This window comes from Triturus cristatus, chromosome 2_1 (genome assembly GCF_964204655.1).
Source record: "Triturus cristatus chromosome 2_1, aTriCri1.1, whole genome shotgun sequence".
Classification (NCBI taxonomy): domain Eukaryota; kingdom Metazoa; phylum Chordata; class Amphibia; order Caudata; family Salamandridae; genus Triturus; species Triturus cristatus.
In genome coordinates, this window is record NC_140581.1 from 94568370 (window position 1) to 94592472 (window position 24103).

At 50.2% G+C, this 24103-nt stretch overlaps 1 long non-coding RNA gene across 1 annotated transcript in view; it reads left to right on the plus strand.

Annotated features, from left to right (window-relative positions):
* The window catches only part of LOC146863824 (uncharacterized), a 343641-nt gene that overhangs the window by 196122 nt on the left and 123416 nt on the right, over window positions 1-24103 (plus strand). The window lies entirely within an intron of this gene.

Sequence of the window (24103 nt, forward strand, 5' to 3'; positions counted from 1 at the left end):
AGCTGCGTGGATATATATCTCTAACCCCGCCCCAATGGGTCTTCATCAAGCAAAGTTGCATTCTGGGTTGAGAAGTCCATAACTAAACCATGGTGGTAGCTGGCCAAAACAGTGTGCACAAAAATAAATCCCAATTGGGGGCTGAGGGGGAAGCTGCTACAATGCTTGTTAATGTCAAACCTGGCAAAATTCGGCATTTCACACTCCACACGGTGCTCATTAATTCGAGCGCCGCAGGGCCGCTGACTACGCGGCGGGGCGTCTCCGCGGCGAGGCACGCCGCATGTCATATCCATAACCAAAGATTTGCCTTGCAAGGAGTCGCCAACACAGGTTGAAATTTAGCCTTCTTTAATGCAGGTAACAGGCATGGCACGTTCAGTCCCCAACAGCAAAACGCCAAACATGTTTCGGGCTCGATAACCCTTGTTCACTGGCTGCGCATAAAGTCTCAGCAGCTGCGTGGATATATATCTCTAACCCCGCCCTAATGGGTCTTCATCAAGCAAAGTTGCATTCTGGGTTGAGAAGTCCATAACTAAACCATGGTGGTAGCTGGCCAAAACAGTGTGCACAAAAATAAATCCCAATTGGGGGCTGAGGGGGAAGCTGCTACAATGCTTGTTGATGTCAAACCTGGCAAAATTCGGCATTTCACACTCCACACGGTGCTCATTAATTCGAGCGCCGCAGGGCCGCTGACTACGCGGCGGGGCGTCTCCGCGGCGAGGCACGCTGCATGTCATATCCATAACCAAAGATTTGCCTTGCAAGGAGTCGCCAACACAGGTTGAAATTTAGCCTTCTTTAATGCAGGTAACAGGCATGGCACGTTCAGTCCCCAACAGCAAAAAGCCAAACATGTTTCGGGCTTGATAGCCCTTGTTCACTGGCTGCGCATAAAGTCTCAGCAGCTGCGTGGATATATATCTCTAACCCCGCCCCAATGGGTCTTCATCAAGCAAAGTTGCATTCTGGGTTGAGAAGTCCATAACTAAACCATGGTGGTAGCTGGCCAAAACAGTGTGCACAAAAATAAATCCCAATTGGGGGCTGAGGGGGAAGCTGCTACAATGCTTGTTAATGTCAAACCTGGCAAAATTCGGCATTTCACACTCCACACGGTGCTCATTAATTCGAGCGCCGCAGGGCCGCTGACTACGCGGCGGGGCGTCTCCGCGTCGAGGCACGCCGCATGTCATATCCATAACCAAAGATTTGCCTTGCAAGGAGTCGCCAACACAGGTTGAAATTTAGCCTTCTTTAATGCAGGTAACAGGCATGGCACGTTCAGTCCCCAACAGCAAAACGCCAAACATGTTTCGGGCTCGATAGCCCTTGTTCACTGGCTGCGCATAAAGTCTCAGCAGCTGCGTGGATATATATCTCTAACGCCGCCCCAATGGGTCTTCATCAAGCAAAGTTGCATTCTGGGTTGAGAAGTCCATAACTAAACCATGGTGGTAGCTGGCCAAAACAGTGTGCACAAAAATAAATCCCAATTGGGGGCTGAGGGGGAAGCTGCTACAATGCTTGTTAATGTCAAACCTGGCAAAATTCGGCATTTCACACTCCACACGGTGCTCATTAATTCGAGCACCGCAGGGCCGCTGACTACGCGGCGGGGCGTCTCCACGGCGAGGCACGCCGCATGTCATATCCATAACCAAAGATTTGCCTTGCAAGGAGTCGCCAACACAGGTTGAAATTTAGCCTTCTTTAATGCAGGTAACAGGCATGGCACGTTCAGTCCCCAACAGCAAAACGCCAAACATGTTTCGGGCTCGATAGCCCTTGTTCACTGGCTGCGCATAAAGTCTCAGCAGCTGCGTGGATATATATCTCTAACCCCGCCCCAATGGGTCTTCATCAAGCAAAATTGCATTCTGGGTTGAGAAGTCCATAACTAAACCATGGTGGTAGCTGGCCAAAACAGTGTGCACAAAAATAAATCCCAATTGGGTGCTGAGGGGGAAGCTGCTACAATGCTTGTTAATGTCAAACCTGGCAAAATTCGGCATTTCACACTCCACACGGTGCTCATTAATTTGAGCGCCGCAGGGCCGCTGACTACGCGGCGGGGCGTCTCCGCGGCGAGGCACGCCGCATCTCATATCCATAACCAAATATTTGCCTTGCAAGGAGTCGCCAACACAGGTTGAAATTTAGCCTTCTTTAATGCAGGTAACAGGCATGGCACGTTCAGTCCCCAACAGCAAAACGCCAAACATGTTTCGGGCTCGATAGCCCTTGTTCACTGGCTGCGCATAAAGTCTCAGCAGCTGCGTGGATATATATCTCTAACCCCGCCCCAATGGGTCTTCATCAAGCAAAGTTGCATTCTGGGTTGAGAAGTCCATAACTAAACCATGGTGGTAGCTGGCCAAAACAGTGTGCACAAAAATAAATCCCAATTGGGGGCTGAGGGGGAAGCTGCTACAATGCTTGTTAATGTCAAACCTGGCAAAATTCGGCATTTCACACTCCACACGATGCTCATTAATTCGAGGGCCGCAGGGCCGCTGACTACGCGGCGGGGCGTCTCCGCGGCGAGGCACGCCGCATGTCATATCGATAACCAAAGATTTGCCTTGCAAGGAGTCGCCAACACAGGTTGAAATTTAGCCTTCTTTAATGCAGGTAACAGGCATGGCACGTTCAGTCCCCAACAGCAAAACGCCAAACATGTTTCGGGCTCGATAGCCCTTGTTCACTGGCTGCGCATAAAGTCTCAGCAGCTGCGTGGATATATATCTCTAACCCCGCCCCAATGGGTCTTCATCAAGCAAAGTTGCATTCTGGGTTGAGAAGTCCATAACTAAACCATGGTGGTAGCTGGCCAAAACAGTGTGCACAAAAATAAATCCCAATTGGGGGCTGAGGGGGAAGCTGCTACAATGCTTGTTAATGTCAAACCTGGCAAAATTCGGCATTTCACACTCCACACGGTGCTCATTAATTCGAGCGCCGCAGGGCTGCTGACTACGCGGCGGGGCGTCTCCGCGGCGAGGCACGCCGCATGTCATATCCATAACCAAAGATTTGCCTTGCAAGGAGTCGCCAACACAGGTTGAAATTTAGCCTTCTTTAATGCAGGTAACAGGCATGGCACGTTCAGTCCCCAACAGCAAAACGCCAAACATGTTTCGGGCTCGATAGCCCTTGTTCACTGGCTGCGCATAAAGTCTCAGCAGCTGCGTGGATATATATCTCTAACCCCACCCCAATGGGTCTTCATCAAGCAAAGTTGCATTCTGGGTTGAGAAGTCCATAACTAAACCATGGTGGTAGCTGGCCAAAACAGTGTGCACAAAAATAAATCCCAATTGGGGGCTGAGGGGGAAGCTGCTACAATGCTTGTTAATGTCAAACCTTGCAAAATTCGGCATTTCACACTCCACACGGTGCTCATTAATTCGAGCACCGCAGGGCCGCTGACTACGCGGCGGGGCGTCTCCGCGGCGAGGCACGCCGCATGTCATATCCATAGCCAAAGATTTGCCTTGCAAGGAGTCGCCAACACAGGTTGAAATTTAGCCTTCTTTAATGCAGGTAACAGGCATGGCACGTTCAGTCCCCAACAGCAAAACGCCAAACATGTTTCGGGCTCGATAGCCCTTGTTCACTGGCTGCGCATAAAGTCTCAGCAGCTGCCTGGATATATATCTCTAACCCCGCCCCAATGGGTCTTTGTAGGAGAGTAGGGTCTGCTTTCTATGTTCACCCCCACTTTTTGCTTTTGCTTTACTGGTTTTCGACTTAGATGTGGCTGTGGGCCTGCTAATCAGACCCACAGCCCTGCTGTTCTCTCTCTAAATTAATACTATGTACTTTAGGTGCATAACCCATTTGGATAGGATCACCTTATTGGCCCCTGTACAGTGTACCCTAGGTACCCAGGGCATAGGTGTACCCTAGGCCTACCAGGGGCTGCAGCATGTATTGTGCCACCCCTGGCCTGGCCTTCCATTTTGACACAACTGGCTGATCACTCAGCTGGGGCAAGGTCGTGTAATCACCCCTTGCTTAGGTGTAGTATTCCTATACCTAACTTACATATAGACACATGTGTACCTATCAGTCACTCCTATGGCAGGCCTTGACAATCCTGGAGGCAGAGTGCTTGGTAACATGTGAGATGGTGCTCTAGCATGAGCTGAGCCTGTCTGCAGCTTTCGGAACCATGTCCTTATAGCTGTTCTATGATATAGCCTACCCTATACTCTTAAAGTACCTTATAATCTTAGACGGTTATGGTAACTATGGTTTGGCTTTATCAAAACATGTCGTGTAAGGTGTCTAACACTCGGGAATAATACCCCCATGCCATTTCTGGACATGAGAATATTATTCCCCCCTTCTAGAGGGAAAGACATGTTAAAATCATACTTCAACTGTTAGCCTCTGACCAAAGCCTCAGCATCACAAAATGGATGCTGCTGCCACGACACAAGTCTGACCTCCTGCTGCTGGGAGTGATCCCAGCCAGGGAGGCCTGGACAATAGGTTTCCTGCGTGGGGAGGTGCTAGCACCTCCCCAGACAGCCTTTAGTGTATTGGGGCAGGGTGGGCTGAAAGGAATGAGACATGCCTGGGGCACACAAGGTGTTCCTCGCATAGTCCAGTTCAAACCGGCGCTGGGGCACTCCAGCCCCAGCTCTGGCGCGAAACTGGACAAAGGGAAGTGGGTGTAACCACCCCCTCCCAGGTCCCACCCATAAGGCGTGACCTAGCAGGTATCCCAGCCCCCCAGATTAGTATAAGAGTGGGAGTTGGGCCTCAAGACTTTAGATTATCCTGAACCTGCAAAACTGAACAGAAACTCTGGACCTTCGACATTCGACGAAAGAAGAAGACTGAAGAATCTCCCTTGTAGCCAAGGAGTGGCTACCCTGTGCAAACAGGCACCATCAAGTGACTACCCTTTGCTTTGTGAAACGTTCGACGAGGAACCGATTGCAGAGCCCGACCAGAGCCTTGATTTCCAGACTTCTCCGACCCTCATCCACATCTGCAGCAGAGCTGAGATCCGTGGAGGCGACGAGCGACGTGGGACCGGCTACCTGGGAAAAGTGGCTAGTAACTTACAGCGCAGCTTCTGAGGTACCCTCGAAGTTGTGCACCGGGGATTGAGAAGCCCCAACCCCAAGCACCATCTGCACCGAAGACCAGCCCCCCACACTCCACGAGTCCTGCGTGGGGCCCTTCAGCATTTTCCTGCTTGCCGCGTCTGTCCGGTTGCTTGCCCGCTGGCTAGTGGCCTTTGTGACGACGCTCCCTGAAATCTTCTGCGCTGGTTTGGCTCCTCCAGACTGGCTCCCGCTTCTCTGCAAAGAAGGAGCACCCCAGACCTTCCTGGTCTGCACCAGAAGCAAGTCCCTTGTTCTTCGTGGGTTCCGCTTGCCAAGGCTTGGTGAGTCCTAGTCCAACTTCGACGCCGCCGACAGCAAGAGCCTTCGTGGGACAGCTCGCCTCCTGGTCCTGGTCGTCCTCGACGCCTCCTGGTCCTCCTGGCTGCAGCGACAAGCTTCACCTTCACCTGCAACTCTTCACGACATCGCCTGGTTCCTTCCTGGTTCCACGTGGTCACTGGCTAGTGACCTTGACTCTGTCCCTTCTGCTTGCAGGTTTCTTCTCTTCTTGATCCCAGGCTTGGGATCCACCGGACACTCTCTCCTGACTGCCTGTCAGCATCTTTCTTCAGGCATCCATAGGAGTCGACGACGAAAACGACGCATCTTCACCCCTATGCACCCGCAGCCTGTGGGCTAGGTAACTTGGGTACTCCGGTGCTCATCAGGATAGTGACTATCCTAGTGTCTAGTTTTCAAGTCTCAACTTCCTAGCTACTCCGGAAGTGTCCTAAATCTATCTATTTCTAAACTGTAACATTGCTATTGACTTTTACGCATTACGCGTGAGTGTTTCCACTCTGCACACGAATCCCGTGGGCCTCCCACTTCCTAACTAACGCTAGTGTAGTGTAGCCCCAGCGATTCCCTAGGCCTAGGCCTATTCTATTTCCGTGACAGTGGTTCTTATACCACTTATTTAGTATATGGTTTGCGTGGCCCCTAGGGCCTAACTGTATTACTTACCTGTGTGACTTACTGTATGCATTAATAAGACTGTGTTGTACTTACCTCTAAACTCATAAAGAGTGCTGAGGGTTTGCTTAGAATAAATACACTTTATTTTATATATATATCTGTTGTGGTGTCCTTTCATTTGGTATTCAAGGGATTATATATGGTATCACAGCTGGCTTCACATGCCATTCAGAGTTTAGCCTAAGACTGCTCTTGTCCATGCTACCACTAGGATAGCTGGTCTATAAGGTTGACTTTACAACCAATCACCATAAGGGTATTTGGACTGATATAAGGTGTACACTATAACTAGTGACATCATACATCAGGCCAACTTCTCACATTGGTGAGCAGCGGTGGGATCTGAGCTTGCTGTTGTAATACCATTGTAATCTTGAGATACTAAATTGAAAGATCACACAGATATTGTCTAGGTACATATAACATAGATTATTATACTTAAGTCCTACTGGACTTTGTAGTTGTAGGTTGAAGGGAATAACACACCCTGACTACAACTACTAGAAAGGTTTAGTAGATACAACTAGTGTAGGTAGGTGCACACACCACACCCTCACTAGATCATGCCTCTGGGAGGAGATCAAGTAGATGCTCTCTCAGGAGGGGCAGGTCTGCAGAAGACCCCCTCTAGGTATGATACCTTAACATTCCAGGAGATGAGACAATTGTGTACCTCCAGAGGAATAAAACAGGGTGCAAACCCTACCCTCCTTCAGTTAAGACAACTCCTAGAGGAGTATGATGCTCAGAGGGCATCTCAGGAAGGTGCCCTAGGCACAGAGGAGGGTCTACCCACCACAGAGGAGTCAGATGGGGCTTCAGATGGGGAGGTAGATAGCCAGAGCCAAGTAAGGAGACTTAGCCAGGCTAACTTAAGTTTACATGGGAGTTTGCATGGGGTCCCCCCATACAGACCCACAAGTAGACATTCACAGAGAAACAGGAAGGACAGATCCCCTTCAGGGGAATCCATCCACTCCCATGTCTCTAACATCTCTAATGCTTCCTCTCACAGGGGAATGACTTCACCTGAGAGAAAGGAGCATGCAGCCAGAATGAGGGAGGCTAATCTGAGGATTCAGAGGGAAGAACTTGCCCTTGCCAAAGAGAAGCTTGCTCTGGCTAGAGAACAAAAGTTAAGTGGGTTAGAACCCACTGGTGGCAGCAACATTCCTAGAGATAGAGACAGGCACTATGATAATAGAAACCTGAGCAAGATTGTCCCTCCCTACAAGTGTGGGGATGACATCCACAAATGGATAACTGCTTTGGAGAGAGCTTGCAAAGTACAGCAGGTACCCCAAAGTCAGTGGGCAGCTATCTTGTGGCTCTCCTTCTCTGAGAAAGGAAGAGACAAGCTCCTCACAGTTAGTGATGAGGATGCAGATAATTACACTGTCCTGAAGAGTGCTCTGATTGATGGGTTTGGCCTAACCACTGAACAATACAGGTTGTTGTTCAGGGATACCCAGAAGACACAGACTCAGGACTGGACTGACTTTGTAGATTGTGCCACTAAGGCTCTGGAAGGCTGGCTAATGGGAAGTAAGGTTAAGGACTATACAGGATTGTATAATTTGATCATGAGAGAACAAATACTTAACAACTGTCAAAACCAGCTATTGCATCAACACCTGATTGATTCTGATCTGACTTCTCCCCAAGAATTGGGAAAGAAGGCAGATAGATGGGTCAGGACTAGAGTTAAGCAGAAAAACCAGAACCAGGGCGGTGATCAGAAAAAGGCAGACCAGAAGGGTAATGAGCAGAAACAAAAAGACCAGAAGTCTTCACCAGGCCCCCAAAAGGCTCAGGGGGAGGGTGGTTCCAAAAAGGATAAGAAGAAAGAAGGCCAAAAGAAACCATGGTGCAACTATTGTAAGTCTACCTCACATTGGTTTAGTGAGTGCACCAAAAAGGATAAGCCCCCAGCCACCATTGCCCCTAAGGCAACTGTACCCCCTAGTTCAGCTGTAAGTGGTGGTTCCCAGCAAAAGGGTGTAGTAGGGTTAACCTTGGGAACTGAGGAGGATTCTGGCCTAGTCAGAGTACCTACTCAGGCTGTCCTGATCTGTGATGGGGACTTAGCTTTGTCCTCTACTGTAGGCCCCAGTGACCTGGGCAAGTACAGACAGACACCTTTTATCAACCAAAGAATGGCTCAGGCCTACAGGGACACTGGGGCTAGTGTCACAATGGTGACACCTGCTTTTGTGGACCCTGGACAGATCATACTAGGTGAGAATTACCTAGTGACCAACGCTAGCAATGCCACTACCTCCCATAGTGTGGCTATTGTTAACTTCTCCTGGGGAGGGGTAACTGGCCTCAAGAAAGTTGTTGTTAGTTCAGACCTTCCTGTAGAGTGTTTACTGGGCAATGATCTTGAAACTTCAGTTTGGTCTGAAGTGGAGTATAGGACCCATGCAGAAATGCTGGGGATAGATGCACATGTCCTTGCTGTGACCAGGTCACAGGCCAAAAAGTGCAACACTGAGCAAGTGCTGGATCCTGAAATTATGGACCAGTCACAATCCAAGAGAAAGAGCAGTAGGGTTAAGGCTGTGCCTTCCCCCCTGCCTCAGGTGGTGGATCAGCCCTCCCAGGAGGATGATTCTGAGAGCCCTGAAGGAACTGTCCTAGAAGAACTTGAACCTGATCAGGTTGAGTTTCTTGGGACAGGGGGACCTTCCAGGGCAGATCTGAGGCAGGCTCAATTAGACTGCCCCTCTCTTGAACCCCTCAGACAGCTGGCTGCTGCTGAGGCTGCAGGGAATGCTCAAGGTACCCATAGAGTGTATTGGGATGAAGGGCTACTGTACTCAGAGGCTAGAGACCCCAAGCCTGGTGCATCCAGGAGGTTGGTCATACCACTGAAGTTCAGAGGCTTCCTTCTTACCTTGGCCCATGATATTCCCCTTGCAGGACATTTAGGCCAGAACAAGACTTGGGACAGGCTTGTCCCTCACTTTCACTGGCCCCATATGTCAGAAGATACTAAGGAGTTTTGTCGCTCCTGTGTCACCTGCCAAGCCAGTGGCAAATCAGGTGGCACCACAAAGGCCCCCCTCATACCACTACCTGTGGTGGGGGTCCCCTTTGAAAGAGTGGGCATAGATATTGTAGGACCAATGGACCCACAAACAGCATCTGGGCACAGATTCATACTGGTGATAGTGGACCATGCCACCAGGTACCCAGAAGCAATTCCCCTGAGGACCACAACAGCTCCTGTTGTGGCAAGGGCCCTGCTTGGAGTATTCTCCAGAGTGGGCTTTCCAAAGGAGGTCATTTCTGACAGAGGTGCCAACTTTATGTCAGGATACTTGACTGCAATGTGGAAGGAGTGTGGTGTTAACTATAAGTTCACCACACCCTATCACCCACAGTGCAATGGGCTTGTTGAGAGATTCAACAAGACCCTAAAGGGAATGATAAAAGGATTACCAGACAAGCTTAGGCGAAGATGGGACATCCTTTTACCCTGCCTTCTGTTTGCTTACAGAGAGGTCCCACAAAAGGGGGTTGGCTACAGCCCTTTTGAGCTTTTGTTTGGGCATCCTGTAAGAGGACCCCTGTGTTTGGTGAAGGAAGGATGGGAGAGACCTCTCAGACAACCCAAACTAGACATAGTGGATTATGTACTTGGTCTCCGCTCCAGGATGGCAGAGTATATGAAGAAGGCTTCTAAAAACCTTGAGGCAAGCCAAGAACTCCAAAAAGCTTGGCATGACCAAAAGGCTGTACTGACTGTTTACCAGCCAGGACAGAAAGTGTGGGTGTTGGAGCCAGTGGCCCCAGCAGCACTCCAAGACAAATGGTCTGGACCCCACACTATTGTTGAGAAAAAGGGAGAAGTCACCTACTTGGTGGACCTTGGGACTCCCAGAAGCCCCCACAGGGTGCTTCATGTCAACAGATTGAAGGCATATGTTGACAGGGCAGACATGGGGCTACTCATGGCTACAGATGAGGGGCAGGAGGAAGAGAGTGACCCTCTCCCAGACCTGTTGACTCAGAACCCTGATGATGGCTCAGTTGATGGTGTGGTCTTTTCTGACAGCCTCACTGTCCATCAGCAACAGGACTGCAGACAAGTTCTGCAGGCCTACAGACATATGTTCTCTCTGACCCCAAGTCAGACAAACTGGTGCACCCATGAGGTGGACACTGGTGACAGTCTGCCTGTGAAGAGTAAAATCTACAGGCAACCTGACCATGTCAGGGACTGCATAAAAGTTGAGGTACAAAAGATGTTGGAGCTGGGAGTCATTGAACCTTCAGAGAGCCCTTGGGCTAGTCCTGTGGTCCTTGTGCCAAAACCTCACACCCAAGATGGTAAGAGAGAGATGAGGTTTTGCGTGGATTACAGAGGTCTCAATGCTGTCACTAGGACAGATGCCCACCCAATACCTAGGGCAGATGAGCTCATTGACAGACTGGCAGCTGCTAAGTTTTTGAGCACATTTGACCTAACAGCAGGCTACTGGCAAATCAGACTAGCTGAGAGTGCAAAGGCCAAAACTGCTTTCTCGACCCCAGGAGGACATTATCAATTTGTGGTAATGCCCTTTGGTTTGAAGAATGCACCTGCCACTTTCCAAAGGCTGGTGAATCAAGTCCTTACTGGGTTGGATGATTATTGTGCAGCTTATCTTGATGATATTGCTGTCTTTAGCTCCACCTGGGAGGATCACCTGGTCCACCTGAGGAATGTTTTAGAGGCCCTGCAAAAGGCAGGCCTCACTATCAAGGCCACTAAGTGCCAGATAGGGCAGAGCAAGGTTGTATACCTGGGCCACCTAGTTGGTGGGGGTCAGGTTCAACCACTGGAGAGCAAGATCCAGACCATAAAGGATTGGGCTCCTCCAACTACCCAGACTCAGGTCAGAGCTTTCTTGGGCCTGACTGGGTACTACAGAAAGTTTGTTAAGAACTATGGGTCCATAGTGACACCACTTAATGACTTGACCTCCAAGAAGATGCCAAAGAAAGTTCAGTGGACAGTAAGCTGTCAAAAAGCATTTGATGACCTGAAGCAGGCCATGTGCAGTGCACCTATTCTGAAAAGTCCAGACTACTCCAAAGAGTTCATTGTCCAGACAGATGCTTCTGAGTTAGGTGTGGGAGCTGTTCTTTCACAACTGAATGTAGATGGTCAAGACCAGCCAATTGCTTTTATAAGTAGAAGGCTGACCCCTAGAGAGAAACGTTGGTCAGCTATTGAGAGGGAGGCCTTTGCTGTGGTTTGGGCCCTGAAGAAGCTGAGGCCATACTTGTTTGGCACTCACTTCAAGATTCAGACAGACCATAAGCCCCTCTTGTGGCTAAATCAGATGAAGGGTGAAAATCCCAAACTTCTTAGGTGGTCCATTTCCCTACAGGGGATGGACTTCACAGTGGAACATAGACCTGGGACTGACCATGCCAATGCAGATGGACTCTCCAGATATTTCCACTTAGAACATGAAGACTCAACTGGTCAAGGTTAGTTTAATGTCCCTAAGTTTGGGGGGGGGTTGTGTAGGAGAGTAGGGTCTGCTTTCTATGTTCACCCCCACTTTTTGCTTTTGCTTTACTGGTTTTCGACTTAGATGTGGCTGTGGGCCTGCTAATCAGACCCACAGCCCTGCTGTTCTCTCTCTAAATTAATACTATGTACTTTAGGTGCATAACCCATTTGGATAGGATCACCTTATTGGCCCCTGTACAGTGTACCCTAGGTACCCAGGGCATAGGTGTACCCTAGGCCTACCAGGGGCTGCAGCATGTATTGTGCCACCCCTGGCCTGGCCTTCCATTTTGACACAACTGGCTGATCACTCAGCTGGGGCAAGGTCGTGTAATCACCCCTTGCTTAGGTGTAGTATTCCTATACCTAACTTACATATAGACACATGTGTACCTATCAGTCACTCCTATGGCAGGCCTTGACAATCCTGGAGGCAGAGTGCTTGGTAACATGTGAGATGGTGCTCTAGCATGAGCTGAGCCTGTCTGCAGCTTTCGGAACCATGTCCTTATAGCTGTTCTATGATATAGCCTACCCTATACTCTTAAAGTACCTTATAATCTTAGACGGTTATGGTAACTATGGTTTGGCTTTATCAAAACATGTCGTGTAAGGTGTCTAACACTCGGGAATAATACCCCCATGCCATTTCTGGACATGAGAATATTATTCCCCCCTTCTAGAGGGAAAGACATGTTAAAATCATACTTCAACTGTTAGCCTCTGACCAAAGCCTCAGCATCACAAAATGGATGCTGCTGCCACGACACAAGTCTGACCTCCTGCTGCTGGGAGTGATCCCAGCCAGGGAGGCCTGGACAATAGGTTTCCTGCGTGGGGAGGTGCTAGCACCTCCCCAGACAGCCTTTAGTGTATTGGGGCAGGGTGGGCTGAAAGGAATGAGACATGCCTGGGGCACACAAGGTGTTCCTCGCATAGTCCAGTTCAAACCGGCGCTGGGGCACTCCAGCCCCAGCTCTGGCGCGAAACTGGACAAAGGGAAGTGGGTGTAACCACCCCCTCCCAGGTCCCACCCATAAGGCGTGACCTAGCAGGTATCCCAGCCCCCCAGATTAGTATAAGAGTGGGAGTTGGGCCTCAAGACTTTAGATTATCCTGAACCTGCAAAACTGAACAGAAACTCTGGACCTTCGACATTCGACGAAAGAAGAAGACTGAAGAATCTCCCTTGTAGCCAAGGAGTGGCTACCCTGTGCAAACAGGCACCATCAAGTGACTACCCTTTGCTTTGTGAAACGTTCGACGAGGAACCGATTGCAGAGCCCGACCAGAGCCTTGATTTCCAGACTTCTCCGACCCTCATCCACATCTGCAGCAGAGCTGAGATCCGTGGAGGCGACGAGCGACGTGGGACCGGCTACCTGGGAAAAGTGGCTAGTAACTTACAGCGCAGCTTCTGAGGTACCCTCGAAGTTGTGCACCGGGGATTGAGAAGCCCCAACCCCAAGCACCATCTGCACCGAAGACCAGCCCCCCACACTCCACGAGTCCTGCGTGGGGCCCTTCAGCATTTTCCTGCTTGCCGCGTCTGTCCGGTTGCTTGCCCGCTGGCTAGTGGCCTTTGTGACGACGCTCCCTGAAATCTTCTGCGCTGGTTTGGCTCCTCCAGACTGGCTCCCGCTTCTCTGCAAAGAAGGAGCACCCCAGACCTTCCTGGTCTGCACCAGAAGCAAGTCCCTTGTTCTTCGTGGGTTCCGCTTGCCAAGGCTTGGTGAGTCCTAGTCCAACTTCGACGCCGCCGACAGCAAGAGCCTTCGTGGGACAGCTCGCCTCCTGGTCCTGGTCGTCCTCGACGCCTCCTGGTCCTCCTGGCTGCAGCGACAAGCTTCACCTTCACCTGCAACTCTTCACGACATCGCCTGGTTCCTTCCTGGTTCCACGTGGTCACTGGCTAGTGACCTTGACTCTGTCCCTTCTGCTTGCAGGTTTCTTCTCTTCTTGATCCCAGGCTTGGGATCCACCGGACACTCTCTCCTGACTGCCTGTCAGCATCTTTCTTCAGGCATCCATAGGAGTCGACGACGAAAACGACGCATCTTCACCCCTATGCACCCGCAGCCTGTGGGCTAGGTAACTTGGGTACTCCGGTGCTCATCAGGATAGTGACTATCCTAGTGTCTAGTTTTCAAGTCTCAACTTCCTAGCTACTCCGGAAGTGTCCTAAATCTATCTATTTCTAAACTGTAACATTGCTATTGACTTTTACGCATTACGCGTGAGTGTTTCCACTCTGCACACGAATCCCGTGGGCCTCCCACTTCCTAACTAACGCTAGTGTAGTGTAGCCCCAGCGATTCCCTAGGCCTAGGCCTATTCTATTTCCGTGACAGTGGTTCTTATACCACTTATTTAGTATATGGTTTGCGTGGCCCCTAGGGCCTAACTGTATTACTTACCTGTGTGACTTACTGTATGCATTAATAAGACTGTGTTGTACTTACCTCTAAACTCATAAAGAGTGCTGAGGGTTTGCTTAGAATAAATACACTTTATTTTATATATATATCTGTTGTGGTGTCCTTTCATTTGGTATTCAAGGGATTATATATGGTATCACAGCTGGCTTCACATGCCATTCAGAGTTTAGCCTAAGACTGCTCTTGTCCATGCTACCACTAGGATAGCTGGTCTATAAGGTTGACTTTACAACCAATCACCATAAGGGTATTTGGACTGATATAAGGTGTACACTATAACTAGTGACATCATACATCAGGCCAACTTCTCACAGTCTTCATCAAGCAAAGTTGCATTCTGGGTTGAGAAGTCCATAACTAAACCATGGTGGTAGCTGGCCAAAACAGTGTGCACAAAAATAAATCCCAATTGGGGGCTGAGGGGGAAGCTGCTAAAATGCTTGTTAATGTCAAACCTGGCAAAATTCGGCATTTCACACTCCACACGGTGCTCATTAATTCGAGCGCCGCAGGGCCGCTGACTACGCGGCGGGGCGTCTCCGCGGCGAGGCACGCCGCATGTCATATCCATAACCAAAGATTTGCCTTGCAAGGAGTCGCCAACACAGGTTGAAATTTAGCCTTCTTTAATGCAGGTAACAGGCATGGCACGTTCAGTCCCAAACAGCAAAACGCCAAACATGTTTCGGGCTCGATAGCCCTTGTTCACTGGCTGCGCATAAAGTCTCAGCAGCTGCGTGGATATATATCTCTAACCCCGCCCCAATGGGTCTTCATCAAGCAAAGTTGCATTCTGGGTTGAGAAGTCCATAACTAAACCATGGTGGTAGCTGGCCAAAACAGTGTGCACAAAAATAAATCCCAATTGGGGGCTGAGGGGGAAGCTTCTACAATGCTTGTTAATGTCAAACCTGGCAAAATTCGGCATTTCACACTCCACACGGTGCTCATTAATTCGAGCGCCGCAGGGCCGCTGACTACGCGGCGGGGCGTCTCCGCGGCGAGGCACGCCGCATGTCATATCCATAACCAAATATTTGCCTTGCAAGGAGTCGCCAACACAGGTTGAAATTTAGCCTTCTTTAATGCAGGTAACAGGCATGGCACGTTCAGTCCCCAACAGCAAAACGCCAAACATGTTTCGGGCTCGATAGCCCTTGTTCACTGGCTGCGCATAAAGTCTCAGCAGCTGCGTGGATATATATCTCTAACCCCGCCCCAATGGGTCTTCATCAAGCAAAGTTGCATTCTGGGTTGAGAAGTCCATAACTAAACCATGGTGGTAGCTGGCCAAAACAGAATGCACAAAAATAAATCCCAATTGGGGGCTGAGGGGGAAGCTGCTACAATGCTTGTTAATGTCAAACCTGGCAAAATTCGGCATTTCACACTCCACACGATGCTCATTAATTCGAGGGCCGCAGGGCCGCTGACTACGCGGCGGGGCGTCTCCGCGGCGAGGCACGCCGCATGTCATATCGATAACCAAAGATTTGCCTTGCAAGGAGTCGCCAACACAGGTTGAAATTTAGCCTTCTTTAATGCAGGTAACAGGCATGGCACGTTCAGTCCCCAACAGCAAAACGCCAAACATGTTTCGGGCTCGATAGCCCTTGTTCACTGGCTGCGCATAAAGTCTCAGCAGCTGCGTGGATATATATCTCTAACCCCGCCCCAATGGGTCTTCATCAAGCAAAGTTGCATTCTGGGTTGAGAAGTCCATAACTAAACCATGGTGGTAGCTGGCCAAAACAGTGTGCACAAAAATAAATCCCAATTGGGGGCTGAGGGGGAAGCTGCTACAATGCTTGTTGATGTCAAACCTGGCAAAATTCGGCATTTCACACTCCACACGGTGCTCATTAATTCGAGCGCCGCAGGGCCGCTGACTACGCGGCGGGGCGTCTCCGCGGCGAGGCACGCTGCATGTCATATCCATAACCAAAGATTTGCCTTGCAAGGAGTCGCCAACACAGGTTGAAATTTAGCCTTCTTTAATGCAGGTAACAGGCATGGCACGTTCAGTCCCCAACAGCAAAACGCCAAACATGTTTCGGGCTCGATAGCCCTTGTTCACTGGCTGCGCATAAAGTCTCAGCAGCTGCGTGGATATATATCTCTAACCCCGCCCCAATGGGTCTTCATCAAGCAAAGTTGCATTCTGGGTTGAGAAGTCCATAACTAAACCATGGTGGTAGCTGGCCAAAACAGTGTGCACAAAAATAAATCCCAATTGGGGGCTGAGGGGGAAGCTGCTACAATGCTTGTTAATGTCAAACCTGGCAAAATTCGGCATTTCACACTCCACACGGTGCTCATTAATTCGAGCGCCGCAGGGCCGCTGACTACGCGGCGGGGCGTCTCCGCGGCGAGGCACGCCGCATGTCATATCCATAACCAAAGATTTGCCTTGCAAGGAGTCGCCAACACAGGTTGAAATTTAGCCTTCTTTAATGCAGGTAACAGGCATGGCACGTTCAGTCCCCAACAGCAAAACGCCAAACATGTTTCGGGCTCGATAACCCTTGTTCACTGGCTGCGCATAAAGTCTCAGCAGCTGCGTGGATATATATCTCTAACCCCGCCCTAATGGGTCTTCATCAAGCAAAGTTGCATTCTGGGTTGAGAAGTCCATAACTAAACCATGGTGGTAGCTGGCCAAAACAGTGTGCACAAAAATAAATCCCAATTGGGGGCTGAGGGGGAAGCTGCTACAATGCTTGTTGATGTCAAACCTGGCAAAATTCGGCATTTCACACTCCACACGGTGCTCATTAATTCGAGCGCCGCAGGGCCGCTGACTACGCGGCGGGGCGTCTCCGCGGCGAGGCACGCTGCATGTCATATCCATAACCAAAGATTTGCCTTGCAAGGAGTCGCCAACACAGGTTGAAATTTAGCCTTCTTTAATGCAGGTAACAGGCATGGCACGTTCAGTCCCCAACAGCAAAAAGCCAAACATGTTTCGGGCTTGATAGCCCTTGTTCACTGGCTGCGCATAAAGTCTCAGCAGCTGCGTGGATATATATCTCTAACCCCGCCCCAATGGGTCTTCATCAAGCAAAGTTGCATTCTGGGTTGAGAAGTCCATAACTAAACCATGGTGGTAGCTGGCCAAAACAGTGTGCACAAAAATAAATCCCAATTGGGGGCTGAGGGGGAAGCTGCTACAATGCTTGTTAATGTCAAACCTGGCAAAATTCGGCATTTCACACTCCACACGGTGCTCATTAATTCGAGCGCCGCAGGGCCGCTGACTACGCGGCGGGGCGTCTCCGCGGCGAGGCACGCCGCATGTCATATCCATAACCAAAGATTTGCCTTGCAAGGAGTCGCCAACACAGGTTGAAATTTAGCCTTCTTTAATGCAGGTAACAGGCATGGCACGTTCAGTCCCCAACAGCAAAACGCCAAACATGTTTCGGGCTCGATAGCCCTTGTTCACTGGCTGCGCATAAAGTCTCAGCAGCTGCGTGGATATATATCTCTAACGCCGCCCCAATGGGTCTTCATCAAGCAAAGTTGCATTCTGGGTTGAGAAGTCCATAACTAAACCATGGTGGTAGCTGGCCAAAACAGTGTGCACAAAAATAAATCCCAATTGGGGGCTGAGGGGGAAGCTGCTACAATGCTTGTTAATGTCAAACCTGGCAAAATTCGGCATTTCACACTCCACACGGTGCTCATTAATTCGAGCACCGCAGGGCCGCTGACTACGCGGCGGGGCGTCTCCACGGCGAGGCACGCCGCATGTCATATCCATAACCAAAGATTTGCCTTGCAAGGAGTCGCCAACACAGGTTGAAATTTAGCCTTCTTTAATGCAGGTAACAGGCATGGCACGTTCATTCCCCAACAGCAAAACGCCAAACATGTTTCGGGCTCGATAGCCCTTGTTCACTGGCTGCGCATAAAGTCTCAGCAGCTGCGTGGATATATATCTCTAACCCCGCCCCAATGGGTCTTCATCAAGCAAAATTGCATTCTGGGTTGAGAAGTCCATAACTAAACCATGGTGGTAGCTGGCCAAAACAGTGTGCACAAAAATAAATCCCAATTGGGTGCTGAGGGGGAAGCTGCTACAATGCTTGTTAATGTCAAACCTGGCAAAATTCGGCATTTCACACTCCACACGGTGCTCATTAATTTGAGCGCCGCAGGGCCGCTGACTACGCGGCGGGGCGTCTCCGCGGCGAGGCACGCCGCATCTCATATCCATAACCAAATATTTGCCTTGCAAGGAGTCGCCAACACAGGTTGAAATTTAGCCTTCTTTAATGCAGGTAACAGGCATGGCACGTTCAGTCCCCAACAGCAAAACGCCAAACATGTTTCGGGCTCGATAGCCCTTGTTCACTGGCTGCGCATAAAGTCTCAGCAGCTGCGTGGATATATATCTCTAACCCCGCCCCAATAGGTCTTCATCAAGCAAAGTTGCATTCTGGGTTGAGAAGTCCATAACTAAACCATGGTGGTAGCTGGCCAAAACAGTGTGCACAAAAATAAATCCCAATTGGGGGCTGAGGGGGAAGCTGCTACAATGCTTGTTAATGTCAAACCTGGCAAAATTCGGCATTTCACACTCCACACGATGCTCATTAATTCGAGGGCCGCAGGGCCGCTGACTACGCGGCGGGGCGTCTCCGCGGCGAGGCACGCCGCATGTCATATCGATAACCAAAGATTTGCCTTGCAAGGAGTCGCCAACACAGGTTGAAATTTAGCCTTCTTTAATGCAGGTAACAGGCATGGCACGTTCAGTCCCCAACAGCAAAACGCCAAACATGTTTCGGGCTCGATAGCCCTTGTTCACTGGCTGCGCATAAAGTCTCAGCAGCTGCGTGGATATATATCTCTAACCCCGCCCCAATGGGTCTTCATCAAGCAAAGTTGCATTCTGGGTTGAGAAGTCCATAACTAAACCATGGTGGTAGCTGGCCAAAACAGTGTGCACAAAAATAAATCCCAATTGGGGGCTGAGGGGGAAGCTGCTACAATGCTTGTTAATGTCAAACCTGGCACAATTCGGCATTTCACACTCCACACGGTGCTCATTAATTCGAGCGCCGCAGGGCTGCTGACTACGCGGCGGGGCGTCTCCGCGGCGAGGCACGCCGCATGTCATATCCATAACCAAAGATTTGCCTTGCAAGGAGTCACCAACACAGGTTGAAATTTAGCCTTCTTTAATGCAGGTAACAGGCATGGCACGTTCAGTCCCCAACAGCAAAACGCCAAACATGTTTCGGGCTCGATAGCCCTTGTTCACTGGCTGCGCATAAAGTCTCAGCAGCTGCGTGGATATATATCTCTAACCCCACCCCAATGGGTCTTCATCAAGCAAAGTTGCATTCTGGGTTGAGAAGTCCATAACTAAACCATGGTGGTAGCTGGCCAAAACAGTGTGCACAAAAATAAATCCCAATTGGGGGCTGAGGGGGAAGCTGCTACAATGCTTGTTAATGTCAAACCTTGCAAAATTCGGCATTTCACACTCCACACGGTGCTCATTAATTCGAGCACCGCAGGGCCGCTGACTACGCGGCGGGGCGTCTCCGCGGCGAGGCACGCCGCATGTCATATCCATAGCCAAAGATTTGCCTTGCAAGGAGTCGCCAACACAGGTTGAAATTTAGCCTTCTTTAATGCAGGTAACAGGCATGGCACGTTCAGTCCCCAACAGCAAAACACCAAACATGTTTCGGGCTCGATAGCCCTTGTTCACTGGCTGCGCATAAAGTCTCAGCAGCTGCCTGGATATATATCTCTAACCCCGCCCCAATGGGTCTTCATCAAGCAAAGTTGCATTCTGGGTTGAGAAGTCCATAACTAAACCATGGTGGTAGCTGGCCAAAACAGTGTGCACAAAAATAAATCCCAATTGGGGGCTGAGGGGGAAGCTGCTAAAATGCTTGTTAATGTCAAACCTGGCAAAATTCGGCATTTCACACTCCACACGGTGCTCATTAATTAGAGCGCCGCAGGGCCGCTGACTACGCGGCGGGGCGTCTCCGCGGCGAGGCACGCCGCATGTCATATCCATAACCAAAGATTTGCCTTGCAAGGAGTCGCCAACACAGGTTGAAATTTAGCCTTCTTTAATGCAGGTAACAGGCATGGCACGTTCAGTCCCAAACAGCAAAACGCCAAACATGTTTCGGGCTCGATAGCCCTTGTTCACTGGCTGCGCATAAAGTCTCAGCAGCTGCGTGGATATATATCTCTAACCCCGCCCCAATGGGTCTTCATCAAGCAAAGTTGCATTCTGGGTTGAGAAGTCCATAACTAAACCATGGTGGTAGCTGGCCAAAACAGTGTGCACAAAAATAAATCCCAATTGGGGGCTGAGGGGGAAGCTTCTACAATGCTTGTTAATGTCAAACCTGGCAAAATTCGGCATTTCACACTCCACACGGTGCTCATTAATTCGAGCGCCGCAGGGCCGCTGACTACGCGGCGGGGCGTCTCCGCGGCGAGGCACGCCGCATGTCATATCCATAACCAAATATTTGCCTTGCAAGGAGTCGCCAACACAGGTTGAAATTTAGCCTTCTTTAATGCAGGTAACAGGCATGGCACGTTCAGTCCCCAACAGCAAAACGCCAAACATGTTTCGGGCTCGATAGCCCTTGTTCACTGGCTGCGCATAAAGTCTCAGCAGCTGCGTGGATATATATCTCTAACCCCGCCCCAATGGGTCTTCATCAAGCAAAGTTGCATTCTGGGTTGAGAAGTCCATAACTAAACCATGGTGGTAGCTGGCCAAAACAGAATGCACAAAAATAAATCCCAATTGGGGGCTGAGGGGGAAGCTGCTACAATGCTTGTTAATGTCAAACCTGGCAAAATTCGGCATTTCACACTCCACACGATGCTCATTAATTCGAGGGCCGCAGGGCCGCTGACTACGCGGCGGGGCGTCTCCGCGGCGAGGCACGCCGCATGTCATATCGATAACCAAAGATTTGCCTTGCAAGGAGTCGCCAACACAGGTTGAAATTTAGCCTTCTTTAATGCAGGTAACAGGCATGGCACGTTCAGTCCCCAACAGCAAAACGCCAAACATGTTTCGGGCTCGATAGCCCTTGTTCACTGGCTGCGCATAAAGTCTCAGCAGCTGCGTGGATATATATCTCTAACCCCGCCCCAATGGGTCTTCATCAAGCAAAGTTGCATTCTGGGTTGAGAAGTCCATAACTAAATCATGGTGGTAGCTGGCCAAAACAGTGTGCACAAAACTAAATCCCAATTGGGGGCTGAGGGGGAAGCTTCTACAATGCTTGTTAATGTCAAACCTGGCAAAATTCGGCATTTCACACTCCACACGGTGCTCATTAATTCGAGCGCCGCAGGGCCGCTGACTACGCGGCGGGGCGTCTCCGCGGCGAGGCACGCCGCATGTCATATCCATAACCAAAGATTTGCCTTGCAAGGAGTCGCCAACACAGGTTGAAATTTAGCCTTCTTTAATGCAGGTAACAGGCATGGCACGTTCAGTCCCCAACGGCAAAACGCCAAACATGTTTCGGGCTCGATAGCCCTTGTTCACTGGCTGCGCATAAAGTCTCAGCAGCTGCGTGGATATATATCTCTAACCCCGCCCCAATGGGTCTTCATCAAGCAAAGTTGCATTCTGGGTTGAGAAGTCCATAACTAAACCATGGTGGTAGCTGGCCAAAACAGTGTGCACAAAAATAAATCCCAATTGGGGGCTGAGGGGGAAGCTGCTACAATGCTTGTTAATGTCAAACCTTGCAAAATTCGGCATTTCACACTCCACACGGTGCTCATTAATTCGAGCGCCGCAGGGCCGCTGACTACGCGGCGGGGCGTCTTCGCGGCGAGGCACGCCGCATGTCATATCCATAGCCAAAGATTTGCCTTGCAAGGAGTCGCCAACACAGGTTGAAATTTAGCCTTCTTTAATGCAGGTAACAGGCATGGCACGTTCAGTCCCCAACAGCAAAACGCCAAACATGTTTCGGGCTCGATAGCCCTTGTTCACTGGCTGCGCATAAAGTCTCAGCAGCTGCGTGGATATCTATCTCTAACCCCGCCCCAATGGGTCTTCATCAAGCAAAATTGCATTCTGGGTTGAGAAGTCCATAACTAAACCATGGTGGTAGCTGGCCAAAACAGTGTGCACAAAAATAAATCCCAATTGGGGGCTGAGGGGGAAGCTGCTACAATGCTTGTTAATGTCAAACCTGGCAAAATTCGGCATTTCACACTCCACACGGTGCTCATTAATTCGAGCGCCGCAGGGCCGCTGACTACGCGGCGGGGCGTCTCCGCGGCGGGGCGTCTCCGCGGCGAGGCACGCCGCATGTCATATCCATAACCAAAGATTTGCCTTGCAAGGAGTCGCCAACACAGGTTGAAATTTAGCCTTCTTTAATGCAGGTAACAGGCATGGCACGTTCAGTCCCCAACAGCAAAACGCCAAACATGTTTCGGGCTCGATAGCCCTTGTTCACTGGCTGCGCATAAAGTCTCAGCAGCTGCGTGGATATATATCTCTAACCCCGCCCCAATGGGTCTTCATCAAGCAAAGTTGCATTCTGGGTTGAGAAGTCCATAACTAAACCATGGTGCTAGCTGGCCAAAACAGTGTGCACAAAAATAAATCCCATTTGGGGGCTGAGGGGGAAGCTGCTACAATGCTTGTTAATGTCAAACCTGGCAAAATTCGGCATTTCACACTCCACACGGTGCTCATTAATTCGAGCGCCGCAGGGCCGCTGACTACGCGGCGGGGCGTCTCCGCGGCAAGGCACGCCGCATGTCATATCCATAACCAAAGATTTGCCTTGCAAGGAGTCGCCAACACAGGTTGAAATTTAGCCTTCTTTAATGCAGGTAACAGGCATGGCACGTTCAGTCCCCAACAGCAAAACGCCAAACATGTTTCGGGCTCGATAGCCCTTGTTCACTGGCTGCGCATAAAGTCTCAGCAGCTGCGTGGATATATATCTCTAACCCCGCCCCAATGGGTCTTCATCAAGCAAAGTTGCATTCTGGGTTGAGAAGTCCATAACTAAACCATGGTGGTAGCTGGCCAAAACAGTGTGCACAAAAATAAATCCCAATTGGGGGCTGTGGCGGAAGCTGCTACAATGCTTGTTAATGTCAAACCTGGCAAAATTCGGCATTTCACACTCCACACGGTGCTCATTAATTCGAGCGCCGCAGGGCCGCTGACTACGCGGCGGGGCGTCTCCGCGGCGAGGCACGCCGCATGTCATATCCATAACCAAAGATTTGCCTTGCAAGGAGTCGCCAACACAGGTTGAAATTTAGCCTTCTTTAATGCAGGTAACAGGCATGGCACGTTCAGTCCCCAACAGCAAAACGCCAAACATGTTTCGGGCTCGATAGCCCTTGTTCACTGGCTGCGCATAAAGTCTCAGCAGCTGCGTGGATATATATCTCTAACCCCGCCCCAATGGGTCTTCATCAAGCAAAGTTGCATTCTGGGTTGAGAAGTCCATAACTAAACCATGGTGGTAGCTGGCCAAAACAGTGTGCACAAAAATAAATCCCAATTGGGGGCTGTGGCGGAAGCTGCTACAATGCTTGTTAATGTCAAACCTGGCAAAATTCGGCATTTCACACTCCACACGGTGCTCATTAATTCGAGCGCCGCAGGGCCGCTGACTACGCGGCGGGGCGTCTCCGCGGCGAGGCACGCCGCATGTCATATCCATAACCAAAGATTTGCCTTGCAAGGAGTCGCCAACACAGGTTGAAATTTAGCCTTCTTTAATGCAGGTAACAGGCATGGCACGTTCAGTCCCCAACAGCAAAACGCCAAACATGTTTCGGGCTCGATAGCCCTTGTTCACTGGCTGCGCATAAAGTCTCAGCAGCTGCGTGGATATATATCTCTAACCCCGCCCCAATGGGTCTTCATCAAGCAAAGTTGCATTCTGGGTTGAGAAGTCCATAACTAAACCATGGTGGTAGCTGGCCAAAACAGTGTGCACAAAAATAAATCCCAATTGGGGGCTGAGGGGGAAGCTGCTACAATGCTTGTTGATGTC